General features: G+C 34.6%; 1 pseudogene; it reads right to left on the bottom strand.

Annotated features, from left to right (window-relative positions):
- Positions 1 to 5,921: 5,921 nt before the first annotated feature.
- Positions 5,922 to 10,986, bottom strand: LOC121208272 (calcium-transporting ATPase 2, plasma membrane-type-like; annotated as a pseudogene).
- Between the last annotated feature and the right edge of the window lie 250 nt (positions 10,987 to 11,236).

Genomic DNA, 11,236 nt, shown 5'->3' with positions numbered 1-11,236 from the left:
TTAACCAAAGGGTTAAATGGTTAATAAACCATTAAAAAACTAATGTTAATGGATAATGATGTCATATCCCACTATGATTAAACAATTGTAAAATTTAGTTAATTAAACTTTATTATGATAATTAATCTAGTTTACTTAAACCTTATTTAGACTATATATACTAAGTTAGTAGGAAAACTTGAAAAAACATTATTTCATCTTCTTTATCTTGTTGAAATTGAAGAAATAAAACCCCTTGGAAGCTTGTTAACTTTCGGTCACCAATTAGTAGGTAAATCTTAGTCCTTTTCTTGTAATTTTTATATTTTTGATGTTATGACAGTTTGATTTAGCTAGCCCATATACCAATTTATAGAAGTGTTAAACTTTTAGAAAGTTTTCATTGTTGATTTCTTGAAGAATTTGGTGTGAAATTGATAGATTTAAACTTAGATTATGTAAAAGACTATGTTGTAATGTTTAATTACTAGTTTTGCACAAGGACTAAAGTGAATAAAATATATATTTTTTGTAATTTTAGAATAAATAGAAAGTAAAGGGCCTCTAATGAATGTAATTAAAGTTCAAGGAAAAAAATTGAAAGCTATTGCTATTTCAAATTCAGATACTAAATTAAATAAAATGTAAAACTTTATGAGTATAAAACAATGAGATTATATAGATTCACTCTTGTCTTGACATAATGTTTAAATGTTTGGTATTGGTAGATTGCATGGAATAATTGTATAGATCAAGAATTGGATCAAACCAGAGGTAATCGAGGAAAAGCTAAAATTATTGCTTAGTCCTTGAAGAATCAACTTGTTTGGTATTTTGATCTGGTAAGTTCATACGGTATTTATTTACTTAGGTTGTTATGTATTTGAATTTTTTGTGTGTGTGTGAATTAGTACGATCAAGCTAGAAATTGGACTAAATTGAAAAATGATGTTTATATGTGTAAAATATGCCTGTGTGAAGTTAGTAAATGTTAGGATATGATTGGCTTACCAATAGGGTCTTATGTGCGCTTGTACGGGGTTGGTTACAGATGTTATTGAGGTCCATAATTTGTTACGAATTCTTAAATATATGTGACACAGCTTTAGCTGAGATGAGGAACTTGATGTGTCGATATAAAGATTTAGCCCGAACGTGTAACCTAACATGTATATATTTAGCTCGAACGAGCAACTAGTTTGGTGTAGATACTTATGCATTTAAGTTTGTTTGCTAGGGTTCATCGAGCATGGTTAATGTAAAAATGAGAAATTAAAACGAGATGAAATGAACTTGATATTCAAATGGAAAAATATTGAATTGAGCATGAATAATGTCTTGGAATAATGACTTTGACATGTATGTGATTGTATCATCCCTTGATTGAATAAGTTTGAAGCTAGTTAATTAAAATGACATGAATTGGCACGATAAGTGGTTGTGGTATCATATGGTTTTGATTATAAGTTAATGCTCACCTTGTTGATTTTTTGTTTTGCCATGTCTAAGCCAAATTATTCCATGTTATGGTAGCTTATTGTATTTAGATAAATAATAATGTAAGTTTTGTTTAATACCTATGAGCCTACTAATCATCCTATATACTTACCACATTTATTTTCCCTTTTCCTTGAAGATAGCCACCTTGTGGAACATGTTTAGCCGGATCATCTCGAAGCTCACAATATCATTGAATCAGTAGTTATTTGATCATTTTGAGTTTAGGATTGTGGCATGTATATATAAGATGTTTAGATGTTATCCTAATGTATATAAGTCTTAGTGAATTGAAAATTTTGAGATGATTATGGAAAAAGTTAATTTTTAAATGATAAGCATATCATATAAACTAGTAATGCATAGTTAAGCAATGTTTGATGTCTTTCAAAATGAAGATCATGAATCTTTTGAACTTGGCATATTAAAGATAGTGAAACGAGGTAAGTGGAATGGCTAAAATGATGCCTAATTGAAATGGTATGTTTGATTGACATGCTTAAGATATATATTGGTGAATGGTTGATTGGCTCAACGTTTAAAGCCTGTAAGCCATTAATGTATAAAATGAGTATAAGTGTATGAAGTTATGGTGAAATGACCTATTTTAATATGATATGGCATAGGTAAAGATAGGTATTTAAATGATCTGGTTGGTATGCCCTAATGACATTGAAATATTTAGGTTTAATTTATGAATAAGTAGTGAATGTCTTGATAAGAAGTGGAACTTGGATGTTTGAACTTGTTTGGCATGTTTTGAATCAAATAGAAGTGGTAATTGAGTGTGGATATTGAAAGGTTTGGTTGGAAACATTGGCATAGGTACCAAATTGTGCATTTTTCCCAAAATTGGGGCCACGTCACAACCTCAGAATTTTGACATCATAACATTTTCATTATAATGAGTGACGTCGTGATGAGCTTAAGCTTGTCGCCGTAACGTGACAAACTATGATGGCCATGTCGTGACGAGAACCAAATGAAATTGTGGCATCAATCCACACATTTTAAAACTTTGCAATTTGTTTCTAATTAGTGCTTAGGTTGACAAAAGAGCTTTTGTAAGCTCGATTAAGACTCAAAATTGATTGTTCAACATGAATTGAATGTGGTTGACATTTAATAGCATATGTAAATGATTATTTACCGCGTATTTGACTGTATTTTCTCTAGGAATGAATGTGACTCTCCATAACTCGGACTCAATAATCGGGTCAGGTGAGGAGTGTTACATTTTACTTTCCCTACTAAGTAGGTCCTCCATTTGTTTACAAGGCTATTGCTCCCTTTACTTGGTGGAGTTTTTATTGAAAACCATTTTCGACATTTGAGATTTAGGCCACTAAAGCGTAAGTAAGAATGGTCCATTAACAACATTTGGAGATTGTATCTCAAAAGGAATAGCCCAAAAAATTTGATATTAGATGTCGTTTCTTTGTTTAATATCCCTAACCTCTATTCTTGGTTTTTTTTCCACATAACGCATGGATTTTGAAAAGTGTAAACTACTTAGCAAAGCTAACCATTGGATAGAAAAGGAAGCATCATAACTTCATTCACCAACATGTGCACAACACTTGAATGTTCAATTCCCTACTTCATCGTGTAAAGGAAGAAATGAGAACACCATCAAAAAACTTACAAAGGCATTTGATGCAAGTACATGCCATTATAATTTGTTTACAGCGTCTAGCATTATCTATTGTTCTAACTTCTTTATGTTAATTTTGTAGAGAGTGTAGCTCCTATCACTAGTTCTTGCACATTGGTCCCAGCGAAGTCTTCTCATAAAATTATTGCTTTCAACAAAGCTTAATACATGGTCACATTGTTACCTTTTGAAAAAAGAAAGAAGGAAACTTCGAGCTACTTTTTGAATAAAAGAAACCCATCTTCAAGCTAAGCTTCAAAGCCTTCTTACAAGTAATTATCGAAGGACATTAATAAGTTTAAGCAATCATTGTCAAAGCTCTATGAGAGTTTATAGACAATAAGGAATAAAATTAGTGAATTTATTTATGCTTGTGAGGTATTTCAAAAAGTGTAACGAGAGAGTGATGCAGACAAAACTCTTATTAGGTCTTTTAGGAGCCAATAATTTTGTCGCCTTATTGCAAGCTCATTTTTCTTCCACTTGGATGTGTGATGGTTTGGTTGCTCCCTTAAGTCAAGGCTATGTAGGTTTCTTGGAGCTTGTCATTTAACCTTGAGAAAAATTTCCTTCTTCCCTTCTTGGTTGCTTTTTATCTCTTAAAAACCTTATCAGGCGCATTCCCAAAGTTGAGCCCAAAGTAATTCATTTTAAGCTTGCATCTCCGTATATTGTTGGATTGTAGCCTGCAAATCTTCTCTTGCTCATGTATTTTGGCATTTCCCTTCATCTTGACTATTTATCAAAATGGTGGAAGAAAATGGAAGGGTATGATTGTTGCTTTATCGTTGGAATTATAGAAAGGTTGGATTATAGGTTTCTACAACATCATTTTTATCTTGGTGTCTAGATCTACCTTAGTGTTAATAATGGATGGAATCTTGGTCTTTTTCTCCTAATGATGAAAGCTCCTTGAAGGTAGAGACAACTTTTTGCTTATTTCTCAGATGATGTTGACTGTTATAATAATTAAGTTATACAATATTTAGGGGTGCACAATGGTAGTGGTTCACACTATGAATAGTGTAGAGGCTAAGCTCATGTAAATTCCAAGTGTTGGTAAGAATTCTTCCCTATATTTTTATTAAGATTGCACGAGCTCACCTTATGTGACATGAAATTTGGCGAGGTGATGTTGAGATTAAGCTTCTAGTAAAGTCGCAAGGCTAAGCTTTGTCGAATTCTATTTTCAAGTGTAGGTGTCAGGTGGTTCAACGAGGGGTAATATGGAAATAGTATAGTAGATAGAAATACTAGCATTTAAATTTTAAAACGAAATTAAAATTAGATCATAGTCTAAAATTGTTTAATACAATTAAGTTAATTATCTATACTATTCTTTAAATACTTGATTGAATTAGTGTCATTCATTAATTGTGTTCCAATTCAACTGATATATGAAGTTGTATTATTATGAGAATTTTTTTTCATTTTTATATTTTTATATAAAATCAATAAAAAGCTCACGCATATAAAATTTGATCTTAACGCCATAATATTTAAACCTTTAATTTTATCATTTTAACCAAAGCTTCATTTTGTTAAGTGTTTTATTGAGATGTTATTATGAATTAATAGGCACCAATTCAATTATAAAATTATTAAAATATCCTCTCTCATATAAAAATTAAATTACATTTTTATAAATATACTTTTATCTTTTTATATAATAAATCAATAAAAATCAAATCATAATAAATTTTAAATCCAAAACATCATGTGATAAACAATAAATTTTATCATTGTAATTAAACATCAATTGATTTTTATGAAAATTTTTAGAGTATATAGCTATATACTAATATCATTTTGAAATTTATTGACGTGAAATTAAGTGCCACAATTGGCTGCCAAGAGTTGGACCACGAGGTGAGCCATTTATGACTGAATAGAGACTGGAGTGGGGTTCAGTTCAGTCACGTTTTTAAACTTTATAAAGGTGAAAGAAGCAAGGTTGGTGTAAAGGGCAGGGCTGCTGGGCTAACCCTTTTTTGACGAAAAGGTTGGGACCACTTCTGCCGACAACGCATTGGATGGTTCCAACTTGGAAACTGTGTTTTGGTGTTTTTATTCTTCTTTATGTATGTATGTCGTAGGTCTTACCATAACCAGGGCAGTGGATCTGTTTATACCCATACCCCACGCTCCATATATATGCATAAACGTTGAAACTTTAAAAAGCTAAAGATTTTACTCTTCTTTTTAAAAAAAAAACAAATTATATAACTAATAATTAGAATGAGCCCAAAATATAATTTAATAATCATTGAATTAAGGAAGTAAAAGCCTCTACCCACTTTTAGCTTTTGTCTCTATCTATACTTCATACATTGAATTAGTTTGATTCTTATGGCTTATTATATTTAATAATTAAAAATATATCTTTCTAAAAATAAATAAAGAATTTATAAATAATATATTTAAAAAATGTTAATCCTATCATAATCCTTAAGAGTTGGACAAATAACGTATTTGGAACAAGTTTCTTATAATCAAATCAATTTAGTTCCATTTAAGTTACTATTTAATAATATTTTATTTATAATCAAAGTGGACAAAGCTTTGGGCATATTTGCCAATTGTATGGAAAATATTATTTCCTAGTATTAGTATTTAGTACTAGTAGACCTGTGAAAGGATAGAATGGGTAGCATATGGCCTGACTTTTGGAATAGTCCAGAAAATGTTCAACTATTAATTTGTTCTGAAATATTGGAGTTCCATTCGATATATGTCAAACACATTCTATTATAACAAGTGATTTTATATGATATAAAAAGAAACCCAAATATGAATAAATTAAAACCAATAATTATATGAATAAATTTATGTTCATACATATAAATAAATCAAGAACAACGAATACAAAATGTAAGAACCAACCTACTTCTTGGACAATAAGCCCCCCCAAAAAAATCCAGAAAATGTTTCAAAAGAAATGGATGAATACCTAAACGTTGATCCCAAAACTCCCTATTTACCTTCTTAATTGCAAGAAAATCAGTCAATTGTCAACAAAGAAAAAAAGGTTTATAGTCACCTGGAGATTCTTACATCACGAGGAGTGACATTAAGGCTTCCTTGAAGTTCTTCACAAAATCCAGGCATATAGGCTTCATACTGGGACCAGCTTCAAAGCAGCAGCGATCGGCATGCTGAAGAACCCGATCACCACGCTTAGGCCCCACTGTGAATATGTCAACGGCGTTGTGCTCGCAAATGTACCCAAAAATTCAATGATGATGATTTGGAATACTGCTGTGCATCCAAGGACAGCCACGAACACAGAGTTATTTAATATCCCGCTCAAAACATCTATTTCCTCCATGTTTCGTGAGCTTATCTCATTGAATACCTGCGGGGAGAAAATTGCCAACCAACCATTTTTTCTTTTGTTATGCTGTCGAGCAAGCCAAACACGAGTACTCTAATATTTGACTCAATAACCCATGTGTCTAATCCACTACACCTAAGACTTGTCACCTTCTAGCAATTGTGCATGCAATGATACAATCTGAGTTTTAGATAAAATGTTTACCTGACAGAAGACAAACGAATTGAAAATAAGGGTGTTCAATTTCAGAGTTGAATCGGGGCCATCGAGTTCAAACATTGCTTTTCCTCTTGCTTGAAGATACCATATGACCATCAACTGATAGAAAGATTGCCCAAAGATGTTCCTCCACATGACGTTACTGATAAAATTTCCTTTCCTTCCCACTGGTGCACGTTTCATTAGTTCATCGGTTGGCGGCTCCGTTGCAAGTGCAAGTGCTCCTAATGTATCCATGATCATATTCACCCACAATAGCTGAACAGCTGTCAGAGGAGCACTCCCTGCAGCATAAGAAAATATGAGAAAGTTTATATTGTTCGGAGTTTTCGTTTCCTTGATACTTACACTCATGAACACATAACCATATTTCAGATTCCTGTCCAACTGATTATCATTTGCAAAGAAGCTAGAACATTGGTTTAAAATATTAGTAGGCAAACATATTCCGTTGTTACCTGTCAAACATGCTGAGGAGAAGTTAACAATTAAGGCAACAATGTTGACAGTCAGTTGAAACTGTACAAATTTCTGAATATTTATGTACACTGAACGGCCCCATTTGGCCACTGTCAGAATTGTTGAGAAATTGTCATCCAGAATGATCACATCAGCACTCTCCTTTGCCACCTGGAATTGAGAATTGAGATTAGTTGAATCTTGATATTGGTAAATATCACGCAGTACATATACTTGAGCAAAATATTTTACTAGCATCTAACAAAGAATCATTATCATAACACTAGTATCAGGCGCATGAAAGAATATTTATATTCTTCATAATTAAGCAGCATATCTCACATCAAAACTCAAGCTAAAATATCCTTTTGTTGTAATAAGCTATGCTGCTCCACCATTGCCAGACGTTCCTACATGACATGGATATGGGATAAGATTCTCCTGAGACGCTAAATACATAAACATCTTAGAGTAAATTCAATACACCAGTGTCCAACATTCAAAACCAAATCCGGGTACCATAGGTGATAAAACTATTCATATTCGCTACCCTTCTGAACTTGAAGCACCTTTTCTCAAGCTCTTCTTCTCAAAGTAACTAATGTCTGTCGTCCTTATTTTAACCCAATATTGGAAACATCCAGACTCATTCTGAAGGCATCGAATCAGTACTTGGCAGAGCATAATATGTTTTTCTTTTTTCAAACATTTCCTAGAATTGAAATCTTCTTTCATTGATTGGTACAAGATGCATGCACAGGTGAAAAAATTTATGACCGGCTCATTCTCATGGCATTAAATTAGTAGTTGGCAGAGCATAATCGGTACTTTCAAGATCATAACACAAATTTCTTTGGATTGAAATATTCTGATTGGTTGGGTACAAGATGCATGCACAATGTGAAAATATTAATGCATTGCTGACCTCAGTTCCAGCAATTCCCATTGCTAATCCGATATCTGCTTCATGCAGAGCTGGAGCATCATTCGTTCCATCACCAGTCACAGCAACAACTTCATCAAATGTAGTTCGCAATTGCTTTACCAGAGTATGCTTGTCCATAGGAGAAGATCGAGCTATCACCTGCAAAAGGAGAATTGAGGTGTGAATTACAGGATTTATCCTTTTGTTAGAAGCACCTAAGTGGTATTTGAAGCAAAAATAACAATGGGAGGACACCTGAATCTTAGGAATTAACTTGAGCAGTTCTTCCTGCGACTTCTCTCTGAAATCTGGACCTTCAATGGCTATACCATCATCTGTAAGAATCCCACATTCCCTGGCTATAGCCTTTGCGGTGTTTATATTATCTCCTGTAACCATTCTTACGGTAATCCCAGCAGTTCGACAAATAGCCACAGATTCTTTGACACCAGGGCGAACAGGATCTTTAATGCCCACAATTCCTAAACAAGTATACCCCGAAACCGGAATAGCATTGTCTGAGGAGAAACCATTTTTGAGCTCCAAATAAGCAAGGCACAGGGTCCGAAGAGCCTCATTAGCAAACTCAATTATTGTAGCATTGAGGTGGTTAATGGATTTTTCATCTAACGGAACAACTTCTCCATTAGAATCGATCACCTTGTCACATCCAGCCAAAACTATCTCCGAAGCACCTTTCGTATGCGCTCGTAACCCTCCTCCAGGAAGCTCCAGCACTACACCCATTCTTTTCTTTGTAGAGTTGAATGGCTCAACCTTAACAGTTTTTGCTTCTTGTCGTTCTGTTAGGGGATCACCACCTAGAGACAAGCCAAACTCTAACAAAGCAGTCTCTGTGGGAGTTCCCAATATCTCACGTCTTCCATCTTTGCTAGTAACAATTTCACCTCCAGTGTTCATAAAAATTGATTGTAGCAGAAGTTTTATAGCAGATTCATGAATCTCAGAGCAGAAAGAAGCTTTATTGGTGCTATTTATTTCCTTGACGTTCATGCAAATGCATGATTTCACAACCGTCATGCGATTAGTAGTTAGTGTCCCGGTTTTATCACTACAAATACCGGTTGCTGACCCCATAGTCTCGCAAGCTGCAAGGTGTCGAACTAGTGCTTTATCATTCATCATCTTCTTCATGGCAAAAGCAAGACTCAGAGTCACTGCCAATGGTAGACCCTCAGGGACTGCAACAACAACAATTGTCACTGCAACAGCAAAGAACTCCAGCAATTTCAGTGCCTCATCGCCAGACCAACTCCAGATAGTCCCTTCTTGCAGTTTACTCCTTAACAGTCCTTGCACCATTACGGTAAAAGTCACTACAGCAAAAAATAGGCCTACCTTCCCAATGATAGTTGCTACTCCATTCAATTTCACCTGCAGTGGGGTCTCATCATCTCCCCCTTCACTGAGGGTTGCCATCAATTTGCCCCATTGAGTTCTCATCCCAACAGTGGTAACCAACATCTTGCATGATCCATCTTGAAGCTTAGTACCAGAAAGCATAAAAGGGTTTTTATTATTCACCACTACTGGCTCACTCTCCCCTGTTAAACTTGATTCATCGATTAGCACGGAAAATCCCGACACAAAAAGGCCATCAGCAGGACTTGGTCACCAATATTAAGGTGTACAATATCACCAGGAAGCAAATCATATATAGATAATTTCTGCCTACAATCATTTCTTGTTACCTGAATGGTGATTTTCTTTTTCTCCTTGTCCAAATCCTTAAACTGCAAAGATTGGCGATAATCGCTGGTTGCCGTGACGAACACGACTAATAAGATACTTGCAACAATCCCAAGTCCATCATGAGCTCCGGCTGGCCAACCTTCCATTGCTATCCCAACGACCAACGACACTATAGCACACGCCCCGAGGATCATAAGAGTCATATCCTGAAGAGCTTCCCAAACAAAGACCCAGAATCCCTTAGCTTCAGGCTCAGCAAACTTATTGATTCCATAAATCTCTTGTCTTTTACTCAACAAAGCAGCATCAGAACTTAGGCCAGTGTTGGTGGATGTGGAGAGTTTTTCAGCAATGCCACTTACTCCACCATGAAACTTTAGTTTCTTCACATCATGGCCTTCCACAATGGATCCTAACTCATCAGCACAAAGTTGAAAACCAGCAGCTGTGACTTGCTCAGGAACAACATAATCACTAGGTTGTACACCTGCAAAACGAAGATTCATTTATACATATTCAAAGGTGTTTTACGAAATAAAAAACGAGAACAAAGTTGAATTTGCAGCAAACGGTCTCACCTGATATAAACTGAAAGGCAGCTTTCGAAACCAGTACAGCAATTCTCAATTTTTCCTGCAATTTTCCATAATAATAACAATCTCTACATTGCCATAATCCTACTACTATAGAAACGCAAAACCAATTAACAAAACTAAAAAATTCTGCTCATTTCTCTCATGATGATCTCTAATCAGTATATCTTTACTACATTTAGAAAATGATGAAAAATTGAAAATGATATTTGAGAAATCTCTAAATGAGAGAGTGGATTGAAAAGTGAAGGGACCTGATTAGTGCGACGCATAGCAGCAGCCTCATAACGTTTGGAGAGGTTGGCAGTGAATCGAAACCGCCGTTTCGGATTCTTCACGAAACCAACAACTGTCCTCCATTTTTCCAATGCTTCATCCGACGAATGCTTCGATTTCAAATCGAAGTTCTGGTTCAAATAACTATCCATCAATCCTTTCTTTCAAAAATGGTTCAAATCGCCTTTGTTCCTAAAACAGCTACCTCAGCTTCATTCAAATATTCGAAGGAAAATAACTGTGGAAACCGATTAAAGATAAAAAAGAGAGGGGAATCTCCGGAACTGCTTGCAACAGCAACGCGTAAGTTTGTGAGAAAAATTGGTGGGAAATAAATAAGATCAAAATGGAATAGAAAAGAAACTGAGAAATTTCTTTTAAAGAAATGGAGGATCCGAAATTTGATGCAGTTTAGTAGAGTGTTTGAACTGGTATTTTCTTTCTCCTAGGATTTTGGAACGATTCAAAGTCAAAAGTATTCCATTTTTGCAGCAAAATGAAGCACGAATACAATTTACCATTAAAAATAACCTCAAATTTCGTTGGATCATCATCGAATCAGATCCCTGATTGGTTTTAAAGACTAA

This window comes from Gossypium hirsutum, chromosome A10 (genome assembly GCF_007990345.1).
Source record: "Gossypium hirsutum isolate 1008001.06 chromosome A10, Gossypium_hirsutum_v2.1, whole genome shotgun sequence".
In the NCBI taxonomy this organism is placed as follows: domain Eukaryota; kingdom Viridiplantae; phylum Streptophyta; class Magnoliopsida; order Malvales; family Malvaceae; genus Gossypium; species Gossypium hirsutum.
Note: the sequence above shows the minus strand (reverse complement) of the source record. Positions and strands in the feature narration are given on the sequence as shown.